General features: G+C 41.8%; 1 protein-coding gene and 2 pseudogenes across 13 annotated transcripts in view; 1 reads left to right on the top strand and 2 right to left on the bottom strand.

The window, feature by feature from the left end:
- The window catches only part of MGA (MAX dimerization protein MGA), a 155675-nt gene that overhangs the window by 12962 nt on the left and 123349 nt on the right, over positions 1-19364 (top strand). The gene's annotated exons all lie outside the window — the stretch shown is intronic.
- Positions 5722-6585, bottom strand: LOC111181708 (large ribosomal subunit protein uL1 pseudogene; annotated as a pseudogene).
- Positions 11028-18542, bottom strand: LOC111181575 (N-terminal kinase-like protein pseudogene; annotated as a pseudogene).

Genomic DNA, 19364 nt, shown 5'->3' with positions numbered 1-19364 from the left:
TGGGGAGCCTGATTCCTCCAGCTGTTTTTCTTTCTCAAGATTGCTTTGGCTATTCAGGGTCTTTTGTGTTTCCATACAAATTGTAAAATTTTTTGTTCTAATTCTGTGGAGAATGCCACTGGTAATTTGGTGGAGATTGCATTGTATCTGTAGATTGCTTTGGGTAGTACAGTCATTTTCACAATATTGATTCTTACAATCCAAGAACATGGTATATTTCTCCATCTGTTTGTGTCATCTTTGATTTCTTTCATCAGTGTTTGATAGTTTTCTGAGTATAGGTCTTTTGCCTCCTTAGGTGGGTTTATTCCTAGATATTTTATTCTTTTTGTTGCAATGGTAAGTGGGATTGTTTCCTTAATTCCTCTTTCTGATCTTTTCGTTGTTAGTGTATAGGAATGCAAGAGATTTCTGTGCATCAGTTTTGTATCCTGAAACCTTACCAAATTAATTGATTAGTTCTAGTAGTTTTCTGGTGCCGTCTTTAGAATTTTCTCTGTATAGTATCATGTCATCTGCAAACAGTGACAGTTTTACTTCTTTTCCAATTTGTATTCCTTTTATTTGTTTTTCTTCTCTGATTGCCATGGCTAGGACTTCCAAAACTATGTTGATTAATAAGAGTGGTGAGAGTGGACATCCTTGTCTTGTTCCTGATCTTAGTGGAAATGCTTTTAGATTTTCACCATGGAGAATGATGTTTTCTGTGGGTTTGTCATATATGACCTTTATTATGTTGAGGTAGGTTCCCTCTATGCCCATTTTCTGGAAAGTTTTTATCATAAATGGGTGTTGAATTTTGTCAAGGGTTTTTCTGCATCTGTTGAGATGATCATATGGTTTTTATTCGTTAATTTGTTAATATGGTGTATCACATTGATTGATCTGTGTATATTGAAGAATCCTTGCATTCCTGGGATAAATCCCACTTGATCATGGTGTGTGATCCTTTTAATGTGTTGTGGATTCTGTTTGCTAGTATTTTGTTGAGGATTTTTGCGTTTATGTTCATGAGTGACATTGGTCTCTAATTTTCTTTTTTTGTGATATCTTTGTCTAGTTTTGGTATCAGGGTGATAGTGGCCTTGTAGAACGAGTTTGCGGGTATTCCTCTCTCTGCAATTTTTTGGAAGAGTTTAAGAAGGATAGGTGTTAGCTCTTCTCTAAATGATATAATTCACATTGAATATGGTAATTCTATATTTAGTTTTTAGAGGAAGTTCAATGCCTTCATCATTATGACTGAGTTTTTTAAAATAAACTGTTGTGGGGAATAATTTTAGATTTATAGAAAAGTTGCAAGGATTATATAGAGTTTCTCCCTACTCCTTACCCAGTTTTCTCTAATGTTAACATCTTACATTACCAGGGTACGTTTGTCAAAACTGAGAAACCAACATTGGTACTATTAAGTAAACTGCAGACTTTATTTGGATTTTATTAGTTTTTCCATTAATGTCCTTATTATGTTTCTGGATGCACTTGAGGATACTACATTGCATTTAGTCGATGTTTTGTTTTATTTATTTATTTTTAGTCTATATGTTTTTTATTGTTTCCCTAGTACTTAGCACAGAGCATGGTACATAATAGAGCACAGTGTTTCTTGAATGAAACACATCTTTTAATTTTTCTCTCTTGGGGAATGTTCATTAACTTTCCTTTAGATTTACTTAACTGATTTATTTACCCTTATATCTTTTCATTCCTTGACTGTTTCTAAGGTCTGTTGCAATTTTTTTTTTCACTAATATTTTTTTGAGGAAAAGTAATCATGGGGCTTCCCTGGTGGCGCAGTGGTTGAGAATCTGCCTGCCAATGCAGGGGACACGGGTTCGAGCCCTGGTCTGAGAAGATCCCACATGCCGTGGAGCAACTGGGCCCGTGAGCCACAATTACTGAGCCTGCGCGTCTGGAGCCTGTGCTCCGCAACAAGAGAGGTCGCGATAGTGAGAGGCCTGCGCACCGCGATGAAGAGTGGCCCCCGCTTGCCACAACTAGAGAAAGCCCTCGCACAGAAACGAAGACCCAACACAGCCATAAGTAAATTAATTAATTAAAAAATTAAAAAAAAAAAAGTAATCATGGTATATGTGGCAAAGACCGCTAACTGTCTATTCACATCTGCTCTCTCCTTGGTGCTCATTGCTAGTCAGAATCCCCCAGTCTCCTTTGCAGTTTGATGAGACCACATGACTTAAATTTTCTCTAGTGGAATGTGACTGGAAATGGGCCTGACGTCCTTCATGTGTTCCTCTTTGTCTGCCTCTCCTGGCTATCTGGGATCCAACATCAGGGACAACCTTGGAAGCCTTGTACTCAAGATGGCAGAACTGCTGTCAGCCTGAGTCCTAGAATGACTCTGGAAGAGAATTGGCTTAACTAATGACCTGAATATTCACTCACCAGGCTAATATCTGAGATCAGTTTGTTAGCCTGCCCTACCCTTTCTAATAAGTGTGTTACGTGGTCAGCTCTGAATAGGATCTATATGAACGTTGAGTATTTATCTAATTAGAATTATATAATTATATTGGAAAGACTGGGGGATGGGAAGTGTGCACATGTATGGAAATATGAAGTGGAAGGAGAGGTAAATCTAATCTATAATGGGAAGTTAATAGTGCCTAAAACTGGAGAAAAGAAATGGAAAAAGCATATTGTGATATGGAGGTATATGGCAGAAGATTCATTCACAAAAGTTGAAAATTTTTGCCCCTTGGAGTTGGGAAATTGTTGGGGTGGAGGACCATTTTTTTAAAAAAATAAATTTATTTATTTTATTTTATTATTTATTTATTTATTTTATTTTTGGCTGCGTTGGTCTTCGTTGCTGCACACGGGCTTTCTCTAGTTGCAGCGAGCGGGGGCTATTCTTCGTTGTGGTGTGTGGGTGTCTCATTGCGGTGGCTTCTCTTGTTGTGGAGCATGGGCTCTAGGTGCATGAGCTTCAGTAGTTGTGGCATGTGGCCTCAGTAGTTGTGGCTCCTGGGCTCTAGAGTGCAGGCTCAGTAGTTGTGGTGCATGGGCCTTGTTGCTCCGCGGCATGTGGGATCTTCCTGGGCCAGGGCTCGAACCCGTGTCCCCTGCATTGGCAGGCGGATTCTTAACCACTGCACCACCAGGGAAGCCCAAGGACCATTGTTTTTTGTAATAAGCCTTTGTACTTATTCAACTCTTTATGTTCATGGATAACTTGGATAAAAACAAAAATTCAATTAAAGATATTTGGTAAAGAACAACCACAAAAAACCCCAGTCAAATTCAGATTCTCCTTTATAGAAGCCACAAAGTTGATCAGTTTTTGCTAAATAAATCTGGCAACAGGGAGCTTTACCACTTCATGAGGAAACTTGTTTCATTGTTGGGTAGTTTTAGAGGTCAGAAGGTTATTCCTTATGCTGATGTGAAACCTTCTATAGAAACTTCCATTCCAGGACCCTCTAGAATATATGGAATAGTTTTTATCTGCTTTCATGACAACTTTCAAGTGATTCTTTAAATTATCTTCATAATCTACCCCATATCATTTTTTAAAAAATAAATTTATTTATTTATTTATTTTTGGCTGTGTTGGGTCTTCGTTGCTGCGTGCGGGCCTTATCTAGTTGCGGCGAGCGGGGGCTATTCTCTGTTGTGGTGCGCGTGCTTCTTATTGTGGTGGCTTCTCTTGTTGCAGAGCACAGGCTCTAGGGTGCGTGGGCTTCAGTAGCGGCGGCCTTTGGGCTCAGTAGTTGTGGCTCGCGGGCTCCAGAACACAGGCTCATCAGTAGTTGCGGCTCACGGGCTTATTTGCTCTGCGGCATGTGGGATCTTCCCGGACCAGGGATTCAACCCATGTCCCCTGCATTGGCAGGTGGATTCTTTTTTTTTTTTCTTTTTAACATCTTTATTGGAGTATAATTGCTTTACAATGGTGTGTTAGTTTCTGCTGTATAACAAAGTGAATCAGTTATACATATACATATATCCCCATATCTTCTCCCTCTTGCATCTCCCTCCCACCCTCCCTATCCTGCCTCTCTAGGTGGACACAAAGCTGATCTCCATGTGCTATGCGGCTGCTTCCCACTAGCTATCTGTTTTACATTTGGTAGTGTATATATGTCCATGCCACTCTTTCACTTCGTCCCAGCTTACCCTTCCCCCTCCCTGGGTCCTCAAGTCCATTCTCTGTGTCTGCATCTTTATTCCTGTGGCAGGCGGATTCTTAACCACTGCGCCAGCAGGGAAGTTCCTACCCCTACATCTTAAATTTTCTAGGCAATGATAATGAAAATCGTCTTTGATTTTGAGACTGATTATCACCAAATCCTTCCAAATTCTGGTTCACTGGCTCGTGACTGTCCTGTAGATGTTGAGTTTTTGGTTCTGCTGCAATTGGCTGTGCTGCACAAACCTTTACTGCCTGGTGGCCTTAATGTGCAGCCGGTGTTCCTGTGTGATCTTCTCAAGAGCTGACCTCAGTGGTGCCTTTGGGATTATCAGTGTTGACCTTATAACTGCCCTTATTGTCCTGTTTGCTTCTCCTGATACCACTAAAGTTCCTATTAAGTTTCCGAAAGGTTAGCCTCATGCTTTTAATTTCTTACAGAAGACTTACAAGGAATTTGAGAAAAGTTTCTCCGGGCTTGGTAGTGCACTATCACATAGTGCCAGAGGATTCCTTCCTTGCCAGTAGTCAGCCAGGGTTCCTGAATAGAGCCCATGTACTTCTACTCTCTCTCACCTCAATAAGAATTCTCTTTTCTACTTGAGATTTTGCCTGGAGTGATTGGATATGGCCTGTTTCCTTATTATTTAAGCATGTTAGTTCTAATGTTCTGGGCTCCTACTGTCAGTTTTAAAGTCCTCCTGCAGGGAATTTCCTGGTGGTCCAGTGGTTAGGACTCCATGCTCTCACTGCCAAGGGCACGGATTCAGTCCCTGGTCAGGGAACTAAGATCCTGCAAGCTGTGTGGTGTGTAGCACCGCGCCCCCCCAACAACAACAACAAAAAGTCCTTCTGCAAACCTAACAGCTCACTGCCTACCCTGCCCAAATTCCTCTTGAGAGGGAAATCACTCCCACCCTAGTCCTTTGTTGCACTTATAGCAAAGGCTGGACATAACATGTGTTGAAGAGTAGAGAAATATTAAGTAAATTGTGGCATTAAAAGTGAAAAACACGTATTAAATACTATGTAGCAACTTGCAAAATATGTTTTCAAAATAATGTTAAATGAAGAGTAGAACCCAAATTGCAAAGACCTGCTTTAAATTATGAAAAAACCCCCAAAGCCTATAAAAATATATACACATGTGTGTAGAAATTCAGAGGAATAAAAAGTCATGGTCAGTGATTTTCTGTGTTCTTCATTAGCATGCAAGCTCTAAGAAGTCAGGGATTTTGGTCTGTCCTAGAACAGTGCCTGGCCTGTAGTAGTTTTTCAACAAATCTTTGTTGATTATTTAATGAATTGAATGTGGAGATTTCTTTTTGATGGTTTTCATGTTTAATGCTATAGTAATGCTCGTTTAAATTAAAACAAAAACAAAAATTAAAAAGGAAATTCCCAATGATTTCAACCTTTTGAAAATACATTATAGTTTCTGCATATTCTCAACACCCTTGTTGGCCTTTTCTGGTCCTCTTAAAAGGTGGTGCCCCAGACAGGATATACTAGTCCAGATTTTGACAAGCCAGTCCAGCATATAGAGGAATATTTTCTTCTCAGGATCTGGATACCACATCTCTATTTTACTTTATTTATTTTTTTTTTAGTGGTAGGAGTATGGTTTATTAAGCTGTGCCTTAGTATAGGCGCTGGGGCTTGCCCATGATGCTCTTAATGTACAAAGTCCTGACGTTCTGCCAATTTTTCTTGAGCAATGACACCAGGAAGTTGACAGCTAAGTGGATGTTGTACACAGGCTCATCACTTGTCATCTTCACGTGGCCAACAGCCACTGCCAGACACAACACCTTCATCTGGAACTTGATCGTGGACTTCACTTAATCAACTTTGGCCACCATGTTCTCATTATGGGTCAGCAAGGAAGGGAATTTGCCAGCCTTATTCAGGCCAGGGCCCGGAATTTGTGGGATCTGCTTGATCAGAGGCTCTGAAGCCAAAAAAGCATCATACTTCTTGGGCAGCTTCCTGACCAGTTTCTTATTCTTGTTGAGTTTCTTCAGTGCCTTCATGTCCATATGGGGGATATCCACAGCCTTGGCCTCATCACACAGTGCTGCTGGTGCCCCAGAACACATATAGAGAACTTGGGGCGGGGAGTGGACTTAAGCCTGACGGCGCCTGAGAAGCGTTTGTCCTTCTGAGGGTTATAGTTCTTCAGGCTGATCTGAAGCTGCACCCTCTCCAAAAACTTCTGGCACTTTCACTGGTTCCCATGCAGGACTTCCTGCACTGCCTTGTAGAGGGTGTCGCGGGAGACTTTGCTGCTCATGGTGCCTCGTGCTGAGATAAGCAGAAAAGAGCCACACCTCCATTTTAGAGTTTTTTGCAGATGTGACCCACTGTTGGCTTATACTGAACTTAGTTTGTTGGTATTTAAAACTTTAGTTTTGCTAATACATTATAACTATTTCCAGGTCTTTCCCAATAAGTATTTACCTGCTGATATAACAGAACTGGCCATCTTGCCTTTCATGTATTTTTGTTTTCACTGTCCACCTTCATTGGAAGTGCTAAGCAGCAGAACATTCAAAAGTTGGGCAGCCAGAGAGTAAAAGAAGCAAAACCTCTGGAAAGTCTACACATTTTATAATTATCTCTAAATACTTTAATGATGACTATACATTTTCTAGGTGCTTTCTTCAGAATTCCTGAAATGGTAGGAAGTTAAGTACTTAGATAAAAATCAGAAACTCATCTTTTGGTTCTGTCTTCAAATAGTGTTGAAAACCCGTTTTTTCCAGGAAAGTGAGCCATTGCAGTCTTACCATTATTTTCCAAATGCTTATCAACTGCCATCAGCTCTCCATTTTTTTTTTTTTGTTTTTTTGCGGTACGCAGGCCTCTCACTGCTGTGGCCTCTCTTGCCGCGGAGCGCAGGCTCCGGACGCGCAGGCTCAGCGGCCATGGCTCACGGCCCCAGCCACTTCGCGGCACGTGGGGTCCTCCCGGACCGGGGCACGAACCCACGTCCCCCGCATCGGCAGGCGGACTTTCAACCACTGTGCCACCAGGGAATCCCAGCCCTCCATTTTTCATGGCCATCATTGTCTCTTATATTCATAGACCAGGTGCTGGCAAATTTTTTCTGTAAAGGTCCAGATAATAAATATTTTAGGCTTTGTGGGCCAGAGGGTCTCTGCCTTAACAACTCATCTGTGCTATTGTATCTCAAAACCAGCCACAGACAATACATAAATGAATGGATGTGACCGTGTTCCAGTAAAACTATTTACAAAAGTAGGCATCAGACCTAGTAGTTTGATGATCCCTATCATATACCCACCACCTTTACCATCTAAGAAGATAGAATAGGAGGACTCTATGGTGGAACTCATTTTCTTTTAGAATTATTGAAGGACCTGCTTCTAGCTTCTAGTGTTCCTTTTGAAAAGTCCCTTGCTCTTCTAATTTTGTGATCCTTTTTAACATTTTATTTATTTATTTATTTACTTCATGGGCTTTTTTTTTTTTTTTTTTTTTTTTTTTGCGGTACGCGGGCCTCTCACTGTTGTGGCCTCTCCCGTTGCGGGGCACAGGCTCTGGACGCGCAGGCTCAGCGGCCATGGCTCACGGGCCCTGCCGCTCCGCGGCATGTGGGATCTTCCCGGACCAGGGCACGAACCCATGTCCCCTGCATCGGCAGACGGACTCTCAACCACTGCGCCACCAGGGAAGCCCAACATTTTTATTTTTGATGAGCCTAAAATTACATGAGATACACTTGCCTTGCCCCCAAAGTTCAGCCTTAATTCAGCTGGTTATTTTACTAGTGTTTGGTCCAGCAAGATAGGAAATCATTCTTACTCTGGGAAAAATAGCCTCCTTTAAGGGATATTTATATGCCAGACATTGTGTTAAGCACTATTATCTAATTTAATCTCCTAAGTGGTCTCTTCCTCTAGACTTTGTTCTCTAATAGTATATTCTTAATATAGCAGCCAGAGAGATGCTGTTAAATCAGAGATGCGGTTAAAGTCAGGTCATGTCATGCTAGAACCCTCCAATGGCTTCCTATTTCTGGCAAAATAAAAGCTAAAATCTTTACAGTGGCCTATAAGGTTCTATATGATCTGATTCCCTCTTAGTTCTCTGACCTCATCTTTTACCACTTACCCCCACTCTCTGCTCCAGCTCCTTAGCTTCCTTGCTTTTCCTTAATCATGCCTTTTCATTTCTGATTTCCTCTGTCTGGAACACTGCATGGCTGTTCCCTCAATTCTTTCATGTCTTGACTTGAATTTTGCTTTTTGCCCTATCGTCCTTCTCTGCTTTGTTTATTTCTGTTTTTCCTGTAGCACCTATCACTAGATAACATGTCAAATCATATATTTACTTATTTTGCTTGTTTGATATTTCCCTTACCACAGGGCAGAGATTTTGTCTATCTTGTTCACTGTTGTCTCCGCATCACTTAGGACAGTTGCTGGTGCGCAGAATAAGTGCTCAGGAAACATTTGCTGAGTGAATGACTAAATTGCCACAGTACTGTGGCATGGCCACTGTTATTACTTTCATTCAACAGGTGAAGAAACTGAAGCCCAGAGAGGTTAAATAATTTGCATAGGGTCACATAGCTCTTAACCATCCCCTTGAATGGCTTTATTTCCTGTTATATCTCATGCATTCTGTGCTAAGTCATAGGACACTATTTTTGTGTGTGTGAATATCACATACATATTCAGGCTTTTGTGCTCATGTTGTTTCCTCAGTGGGAGTATTCTCCTTTCCTGCCTCCTACTGAGGTAGAACTTTATTTGCAGAAGAAATGGTACAAATAGAAGAGTCAAAGAGAAGAGTCAAGGGTATGAAGGTTGTTTGGGGAGGTGGAAGGATAAATATTGTGAGCTGAGATCACATGGTGGGACATGCACATATGTTCAGGGAGCAGTTTAGCTAGAATGAGGTTTTGTTTAGGAGTATGATAGGTTAGAGAGGGAGAGAGTTACGCCCCTATTACTGGGAGCTTTGAGCTTCACGTCAAGGAGCTGATGTTTTTATCTTGTTGCCCTTTGAAGGTTTTTGAGCAGAAGATTGATAATGTATAACACCACTTTAAAAAATACTTAATTTTGCTATGGTGATGAGAATGCTTTGGAGTGGGAAGAGACTAAAATTAGGGACAATGTTTAGGAGATTATTAAAATGACGTAGGCCTTACATGAGACGATAAAGGCTGAAGTTGAGAAGTGATAGTGGAAATAAAGCACAGAGATGAGATACTTAAAGTATAACTTTTAAAATCCAAACTCCTTACAGTGGCCTACAACATGCTGCATGATCTGACCTTTGCCTACCTCTGCAGCCTTATCCCCTGCCACCTTTCCTCTCATTCTCTGCTGTAGCAACACTGGCAGTTCTTTGCTTTGAATGGACTGTTTGTCTTGACTCTAATGTCTTTGCACTTACCTTCTCTTTCCCTGGAATGTTTTTCTCCAAGTCTGGTTCATTCATTTCTCAGTTAAAATCACCTCTCAGGTCTTTCCTGACCACCAGTTTTTTGTTTTTTTTTTTTTGTAGTACGTGGGCCTCTCACTGCTGTGGCCTCTCCTGCTGCGGAGCACAGGCTCCGGACGCGCAGACTCAGCGGCCATGGCTCACGGGCCCAGCCGCTCCGTGGCACGTGGTATCTTCCCAGACCGGGGCACGAACCTGTGTCCCCTGCATCGGCAGGTGGACTCTCAACCACTGAGCCACCAGGGAAGCCCCTGACCACCAGTTTTAAAGCACCGTCTCTTATTTCTTCATTCTTTGTTGCTATCATCAGCGTATGTAATCATTATCTGACTTTAAAAATGTATTTGTCACTGCCCCTTAGAATGTCAATCTCATGAGAGAAGGGACTTTGTCATTTTCACTGCTATATTCTTGTACCTGGAAACGTACCTGGCCCTTACTAGATTTGAAATAGGACTTAATAAATCACCTGGGTTGGAGGAGTCCTGTAAATCCAGGGTTTTCAGCTTGAATATCTACCATTGATCAAAACAGAAAAATCTGGAGGGATTTTGGTTTTTGAAGGCAAGATGGAGTCTGAGGTGGGGGCACGACATCCAGATGGTGTTGTCCAGTAGGCAGTGGGAGATGTATAACTGCACCCTACGAAAATGGTTAGGACTGGAGCTATAATCCTTTTTTTTTTAAAAATGAACTACAGTGTAACATACATATAGAAAAGTGCAGATATCATAAATGTTCAACTTGTTGAATTTTTACAAAATGAGTATACCCTTGATGTAGTGCCTAAATCAAGAAAAAATTATTAGCAGCACTCTTGAGGCTCCCTGGTGATGAGCTATACTTTTTTGTTTGTTTGTTTTGTTTTTGCGGTACGCAGGCCTCTCACTGTTGTGGCCTCTCCCGTTGCGGAGCACAGGCTCCGGATGCGCAGGCTCAGCGGCCAGCTGAGAAGCCCTATAATGTTTTAATTGGTATTTATTCTGTATCCTCTTTGATTATAAACACTTTGAGACAAGGACCATACCTATTTCACTTATCAAAATAGCCTAGTAAGGTGATTTTTGTTGATGATTGCTCAGAGGAGTCTTACTTTCATTAATAGTCAACCCAGGGTGAGGAACTGTACTCTGCAGGACTTTCTGTTGACTCCAGTCAGTCTTTGCTGTTTTCCTTGTCTCCGAACTCCTATAGCATCAGTCTGCTACACTTGATTTAATACTTCATCTATGTTATCTGTGGTTTTTTAGTTTTTTCCATGTGTTCAGTTCATATCTCTATTAGAAAGTTCCTTGAGGTTGGGAACCTTGTCATATACTCCTTCCTCCGTCCCTCCCTCCCTTCGTTCCTTGAAATAGAATTTATTGTGGCTCTCATTATGTACACGTGAGATGTTCTTGCCAGGTGGGCCGGGCTCACTTGGCTTGTATAATACGTACATCTGCGGGGCCTGCTCTCTGTGGCTGGGAAACGCCCACACTGGCAGTTCAGTCCACCTTCCAAGTTCTCAGCTTCATGGGGTCCTTGGCCACCTTTTTCTCAGCGCAGTTGGCCTCCATCTCCCGCTGATGCTCCTCTCACTTCTTCCAGCTTAGCTCGGTCTTCGCCTGTTGGCTCTCAGTCTCGGCTGGGCACCAGCCTCCTCTGATGTGCTGATAGGCCAGCGAAGGGGTCGCCTTTGTCATTAAGCTCCGGTCCATCCCAGTTATACTCGCTGGCCAGCTGTGTGTCCGCAGGGGGCAGCTCTGGGAGATTTGGCTCCTGCCATCCCTGCTCCCACGAGCCCCTCAGCTTCCCAGCTGCTCCAGTCTGACTCCAGGGCTTTGTGGCCGGGGTTGCCGCTCTGCCCAGCCCAGCTGTCCTGGCCCCCAGAAGTCCTGGTGGGCCGACACAGATTTGGCCTCCTGCTCCAAGCTGCCCCAGTCTTCGTCCTCCCATCTGTTGGCAGCACTGCTGTCCTCTTCTGTGTCCTTGCCCTCTTGTGTCTCCCAGTGGCCTTAGGTCATGGGTATGGCAGGGACAGGGGTGAGGGCTGGGGAAGGAAGTCCCTCGGGCATGGATCTCTGGGGGACGTTGGTCTCGGCTGGAGCAGCTGTGGGGTGTGCATGGATCAGCATAGAGGTGAGGAAGGAGACCCGTGTCACGGCCCAGCCTGTGCAGCTGGCTGCATGAGAAGTCCACTTTGGCCAGCTGTGTAGGGCCCTCTGACACAGACTCCAGTTTGGACAGGCAGCTTCGAATGGCCTTGAAGGCCTCATCCTGCACAGATGTCTCAGAATCAACAGTGAGGCTGTAAGAGGTCAGGCAGGATCTTGTGGGCTTAATCGTTCATCGAGTAGAGGTTGTGGGTGGCAGTGAAGCCCAAAACACCCGTGACCTGGGATGGTGCAAAATGGTCCTTAGTGGCCCAGCTAAAGGCGGAGGTGAGGACCCTGTTTCTGGTGCTGGTACTGAAGTAGAAGCTGATTTTGCCCAGGCAAATGGTGGTATTGCACCGAATGGGGCCCTGTTCGTCCTTGGCCTGCAGCTGCGTGAAGAGCTTCATCAGCTCCACGGTGAGGTTGGCCTCATTTAGCTTTGGGGCCAGGAGCAGCATGGACTTGACCATCTGCTCCTGGGGGTCATGGAGAGCCTACTCCTATAGGGTCACCACATATAAGTATTGTAACCAGGGAGCAGCAAATGTGCTAGGTGTCTTATTTCAGGACTGTTGTTCTTTACAGTAAAAGTGATTTGTCAAATGTATAATTAAATGCAATTTAACCTTTATGAAATTTTTCACATTCACTTTTTTTTTGAGAAGTCTTCATCAGGGAGTTCCCTGGTGGCCTAGTGGTTAGGATTCCACGCTTTCACTGCCATGGCCTGCCAGTGAATCCCTGGTTAGGGAACTGAGATCCTGCAAACTGTGTGGCATGGCCAAAAAAAGAAAAGTCTCGGGCTTCCCTGGTGGCGCAGTGGTTGAGAGTCCGTCTGCCGATGCAGGGGACACGGGTTTGTGCCCTGGTCCGGGAGGATCCCACATGCCGCGGAGCGGCTGGGCCCGTGAGCCATGGCCGCTGAGCCTGCGCGTCCGGAGCCTGTGCTCTGTAACGGGAGAGGCCACAACAGTGAGAGGCCCGCGTACCGCAAAAAAAAAAAAAAAAAAGAAAAAGAAAGAAAAGTCTTCATCACAAAGGGTTGATTTAGGAAATATGAACATTATATTACTTAATTCTACATACTTTCCAGTGCTGTCCTTGTTCTTGTTCAATATTGTGTAGTTATATTTGTATATCTGTTAAGTTTTTCCTTTTTGGCTCTCTCCAGTGCATTTAAAGTGAAATAACTTAGATGTGACTTTTAAGGAATATATTCATTATATAAACCTAGTTGAGTTTATATAATAGCATTATTACATATATTTTATTAATAAAGTTACTAGATTTGCCTGCCTCCCAAGCACTTAAACTCTAAATGGAGAAAAAAAATAGACAAACATAGAATGCTTTATCAGTGGGATTTTGGGTCTCTACTTAATAGAAATTGGCTTTCATTATATACTTGGTAACCTAAGGCAGCTCCTTTTACACAGTTAAAAGTCTGAAAACACTTGAATTTTACTAGGTGTGTCAGGAAGAAACTTTACATGGGCTTCTGCTTCGTAGAAATTTTCAGTATTTTAATTTATTGAGTACCTACTTTGTGTAGAACCCTGTGTCAGTTGTTCTGAAGGATACTGAGACTGAATTTCTGCCCCCCAGGTGTTTACTAGCTATAGGATGGGCCATGACCCAAGGCACTGTATGATATGTCCAGTGAGTATTGAGGAAACTTCACTGGAGAAAAAATGAAATTACCAGCAGTTGAATAGTCTGGGTAAACTTGATGGAGAAGCTGTGATCTGAGCTGGACCTTGAAAGATGAATGGGATTTTTCTTTGTGCTAAGCACAGTGCACATAGCACTTTATGTGATTTTTTTTTTTTTTCCATTTAGTCTTTCCAGCAACCCTATGAGACAGGTGTAGTTTCCATTCCAGTTACAGAAATGAAGAAACTGGAGATTAGAGTGTATGTTTTCAATGATTCCATATATATGTATGAAAATCATTAAAAAAAAGTCTGGAAGGATACACACCCAATTTAAATATTGGTTACCTCTGGGGAGGGGCACTGAGATTTTGGAGGTGGAGGTCAAAAGGAGGCTTTAGAATTTTGGGTTGTCATTTAAAGGAGATGTATTACAAAAGAAATAAGTATTAAAAAGAAAAATAAGAAACATTTTGGAATTAAAGTAACAGGAAAGGAAATCTCAGGAACTAAAGCTTTTAGAAAAGAATAGAGATCTACTTGCAAAATAGTGGGAGTCAGATTTTGACTGGCTCACTGAATCAAAAAATACAGGCATTTATTGGGACAAAACACTTGATCACCAAAGTTATTGAGTTTACATTAGTTTGTCATGGTGGAAAGCAGTTTTTTAACATGATTGTTATATCCACAAAGGTCATAACACTTTTTGGTGCCTTTTAAAAAAAATTTTTTTTATTGACGCATAGTTGATTTACAACACTGTGCCAATGCCTGCTGTACAGCAAAGTGACTCAGTTATACACATAGAGACATACTTTTTTATATTATTTTCCATTATGGTTTATCACAGGATATTGAATATAGTTCCCTGTGTTATACATTAGGACCTTGTTGTTTATTCTAAATGTAGTAGTTTGCATCTACCAACCCCAAACTCCCAGTCCACCCCTCCCCCCAACCTCGGCAACCACAAGTCTGTTCTCTGTGTCTATGAGTCTGTTTCTGTTTTGTAGATAGGTTCATTTGTGCCATATTTTAGATTCCACATATAAGTGATATCATATAGTATTTGTCTTTCTCTTTCTGACTTACTTCACTTACTATAATAATCTCTAGTTGCATCCATGTTGCTGCAAATGGCATTATTTTGTTCTTTTTTATGGCTGAGTAGTATTCCAATGTATATATATTTACCACGTCTTCTTTATGCATTCAGTGGACATTTAGGTTGTTTCCATGTCTTGGCTATTGTGAACAGTACTGCTATGAACATCAGGCTACATGTATCTTTTTTAAAAATAAATTTATTTATTTATTTATTTTAATTTTGGCTGTGTTGGGTCTTTGTTGCTGTACGCAGGCTTTCTCTAGTTGCAGCCAGCGCGAGCTACTCTTCATTGCGGTGCATGGACTTCTCATTGTGGTGGCTTCTCTTGTTGTAGAGCACGGACTCTAGGTGCACGGGCTTCAGTAGTTGTGGCTCACAGGCTCTAGAGCGCAGGCTCAGTAGTTGTGGTACACAGGCTTAGTTGCTCCTTGGCATGTGGGATCTTCCCAGACCAGGGATTGAACCCACGTCCCCTGCGTTGGCAGGCTGATTCTTAACCACTGTGCTACCAGGGAAGTCCCTATCTTTTTGAATTATACTTTTGTCTGGGTGTATTCCCAGGAGTGGGATTGCTGGATCATATGGTAATTCTATTTTTAGTTTTCTGAGGAACCTCCATACTGTTTTCCATAGTGGCTGTACCAACTTACACTCCCACCCATAGTGTAGGAGGGTTCCCTTTTCTCCACACCCTCTCCAGCATTTGTTATTTGTAGACTTTTTAATGATGGCCACTCTGACCCGGTGTGAGGTGGTACCTCATTGTAGTTGTGATTTGCATTTCTCTAATAATTAATGATGTTGAGCAGCTTTTCATGTGCTTACTGGCCATTTGTATGTCTTCTTTGGAGAAATGTCTATTACCTTCTGTCCATTTTTTGATTGGGTTGTTTTTTTGTTGCATAACATTTTTTTGGATACCAGTATTTTAAAAGTTAGGGAAAAAGTTTAGTTAGGGAGTCCAAGCTTACAGAAAGTGCTCAAGATTTCATTTATTTTGGGGATCAGAATTACAGAGAGTGACTCATTTTTTAAAAATTTTTTATTTATTTATTTATTTATTTATGTTTGGCTATGTTGGGTATTCATTGCTGTGTGCAGGCTTTCTCTAGTTGTGGCGAGTGGGGGCTACTCTTCCTTGAGGTGCGCGGACTTCTCATTGCGGTGGCTTGTCTTGTTGTGGAGTACGGGCTCTGGGCACGTGGGCTTCAGTAGTTGTGGCATGCGGGCTCAGTAATTGTGGTGCACGGGCTCAGTTGCTCCGTGGCATGTGGGATCTTCCCGGACCAAGCCTCGAACCCGTGTCCCCTGCATTGGCAGGCGGATTCTTAACCACTGTGCCTCCAGGGAAGCCCTTATTTTTAAATTTATCTCAAGATACAAAGTATTTTCTTTCTCCCTATCTATGGGATGTGACATTTATTCATAATGGTGGCAAGGCAGTGTCAGTTTTGCTTTCCCAGTGCTTTGTTCAAAGTCACATGGCTAACAAGTGGTGCAGGCGGAATTTGAACCCAGATAATCTGGCTTCGAAGTTCTAGATCTCAGCTATCTTGCTACTAAAAATGGGGAGATAGGAATTCCAAAGGGAGAAGCAGAGTTTACAGAGGAAGATCAGTATAAATTATGTTCAGGTGTAGTAGTAAACCATTGTGATTGAAGGGCAAGATATTTGGCAGGCAACGATGGGAGCTAAAAGATTAAGGGATTCTTTGGGACCACAATGTGGATTATTTTGAAAATCAGGGCAATTAATTGGCCCAAGGATGGATGGAAAGGATTCATTCATCTTACAAACATTGTATTAAAACAGAATTTCAGATACAGAAAGGATCATTCTTTGAGATAAGAAGGAGTGAACTGGTAGCACTGTGATTTATCCATCCTTTACAAAGGTTATTTCGCATCAGCTGATCGTTATACCAGATTCTTTTCAAAAGAGGGAATAAAGTTGTATCTTAGCAATTCTACTCAAATTTTACCTGGGATGCTTCCTTGAAAATGTTACCATCACTTTTTTAATTGAATTTTATTTTTTTTTTACCATCACTTTTTATTGTGGTAAATATACATAACATAAAATTTACCAATTTAACCATTTTTAATTGTATAGCTCAGTGGCATTAAGTACATTTACTTTGTTGTGCATCACTACAGTCTGTTTCCAGAACTTTTTTTTTTAATAAATTATTTTATTTATTTATTTTTGGCTGCATTGGGTCTTTGTTGCTGCACTTGGGCTTTCTCAAGTTGCAGCGAGCGGGGGCTGCTCTGTTGCGGTGTGCCGGCTTCTCATTGCGGTGGCTTCTCTTGTTGCGGAGCACAGGCTCTACGCACGTGGGCTTCAGTAGTTGTGGCTCATGGGCTCTAGAGCGCAGGCTCAGTAGTTGTGGCGCACGGGCTTAGTTGCTCCACGGCATGTGGGATCTTCCTGGACCAGGGATCGAACCTGTGTCCCCTGCATTGGCAGGCGGATTCTTAACCACTGCGCCACCAGGGAAGTCCCTATTCAGTTAATTTTATTAAAAATTTAAAAAAAAATTTATTAATTTGGCTGAGCCAGGTCTTAGTTGCAGCATGCAGGATCTTCACTGCTGCATGCAGGATCTTTAGTTGCGGCATGTGGGATCTAGTTCCCTGACTGGGGATTGAACCCAGGCCCCCTGCATTGGGAGCACAGAGTCTTAACCGCTGGGCCACCAGGGAAGTCCCTATTTAGTTAATTTTAATATAAGCATTTCCCTAGTTAACCAACATCCTTCTAAATGACTGCTTGATATGTCATTGAGAGAACATACCTTAAACTTTTTGTAACCCCTGTTGTTGGAAACTTGGATGTTGCTATTACTGTTTAAATAAACCATGATAAAAATTTTGGTGCATGAAACTTTTTCTAAATTTCAGGTTATTTCCTTAGAAGCAATACTTAGATATACCTTCTGATATAGGCTATGAACATTTAAAAGCTATTGATTATAAAAGTTATACATGTTCACTGTAGAACATTTAAAGAATATAGAAATATTATATAGAAGATAATTAAAGTTAGCTATAATCTTACAATCTGTGATAACCAGTCCTTAAACATCTTGGTGAATTCCTTTCTAGAGGTATAATATCTATCTATCTATCTGTGTATCTTATGCATTTTAAAAACTAGTTGGGATGTGTATTAGGTTTCTTTCCAAAGAGATTGTACTGTTTTATATTTCCATGGGCAAAGTATGTGAATTCATTGCACACTTGATAGGATTAGGGATGCATTCATTCATCATTCGTTCAATAAATAAATATTAATTTAGAGTGAAACTCTTGTCTCCATACCTACAATTAACCTCCTTCCATTTTTTTCTTGAATTCAGTTACGATATTGAACCCACTAGTCCTCTAGAATTATACCTTGTGACCGTCTGTCTCCACATTGCTAAATCTATTGGTCATTCCTCATTTCACATAATCTGTCAGCAACTTTGCCAGAGTTGATTACCTCCTTGTTCTTGAAACCATTTTTCCATTTGCTTCCAGGACATCACATTCTCCTAATTCTCCTATATCATGGTCTCCTAATCTCCCTTCCTCTCAATGGTAGAATGTTCCAGGCTCACACCTTGGTCATTACCTTTTAAAAAGAAATCTTTGTGGGAGTTCCCTGGTGGCCCAGTAGTTAGGATTCTGGGCTTTCAGGGCTTTTACTATCGTGGCCCAGGTTCAATCCCTGATTGGGGAACCAAGATCCTGCAAGCTGTGCAGTGTGGCCAAAACAACAAAAACACTTTTATTTCCTTGGCTCGTTTAGTCTCGTACACTGTTGACTTCCAAATTTATACCTCTAGCTTTGGCCTTTTCTCTGAAATCTGGACTCATATTTGGTTATCTACACAATATCTCCAGTTGGATATCTAATAGGATTTCAAATTTGACCTGTCCAAAACTGAGCTGTGATCTCCTACCGCCCCTAACGTCCAGCTTCTCACCCAGCCCCTGGGAGTGAGCAGTGGTATAGTGGTCATGTTGTGGTTGCCTTGCTTTGGCTTACTTAATTGCCTGTGTGAGTAGCTACAGAAGTGGCTCACAATCAGTACAGTTAAGGCCTTGTGTTTTGACATACTCAGTAGAGCTGTGTGGAGATACTTAGGGCCCATGGTGGATATTAAGCGATCTTCTTCCTCCTCCCCCATTACCCTTCTGATATATTTTCTATTATTGTTCCTCTCTATCACTTCTCTTTAGTCCTAATATCTTCTTGCTATCCCTCTATCCCTCAAACACTCTGGGAAAGCTCCCATCTGAGGGCCTTTTCCTGTAATATTCTTCTCCCAGATATGACTTATTCCCTCAACTCTTTTAAGTCTTACGTAAATGCCACCTTTTCAGTGAGGCCTTAACCGCACTATTAAAACTTGTAACCCTTCCCTACTAGTCTCTTTCCTGCATTATTTCCATAGCACTTAGTCATCATATAACATGTTATATGTTTTACTTATTTGATTTTTCTCTTCTCCCTACCCCCAGACTAGAATCCTATATAAGCTTCAGGGAGACATTGATTTTTATCTGTTTTGTTCACTGCTGTATCCTCTAGCATCTAGAAGAGTGCCTGAAATGTGGTAGGGGTGATTTTGAGTGTTAAGAACATATTATAATGTTATTTAAAAAGCAAATGCAGCAATACCTTGCATTCTTCCTTTCTAACCTGGACGTGGCGGAATGGCTCCTGCAAAGAAGGGTGGCAAGAAGAAGAAGGACCATTCTGCCATCAGTGAGGTGGTGTCCAGAGAATAAAATATGTCATTGCCATTCACAAGCGCATCTGTGGAGTGAGCTTCAAAAAG

This window comes from Delphinapterus leucas, chromosome 2, assembly GCF_059928025.1.
Source record: "Delphinapterus leucas isolate spDelLeu-1000000601 "Yukka" chromosome 2, BTC_Dleu_Yukka2, whole genome shotgun sequence".
Taxonomy (NCBI): Eukaryota; Metazoa; Chordata; class Mammalia; order Artiodactyla; family Monodontidae; genus Delphinapterus; species Delphinapterus leucas.
This window is presented reverse-complemented; position numbering and strand designations above follow the sequence as displayed.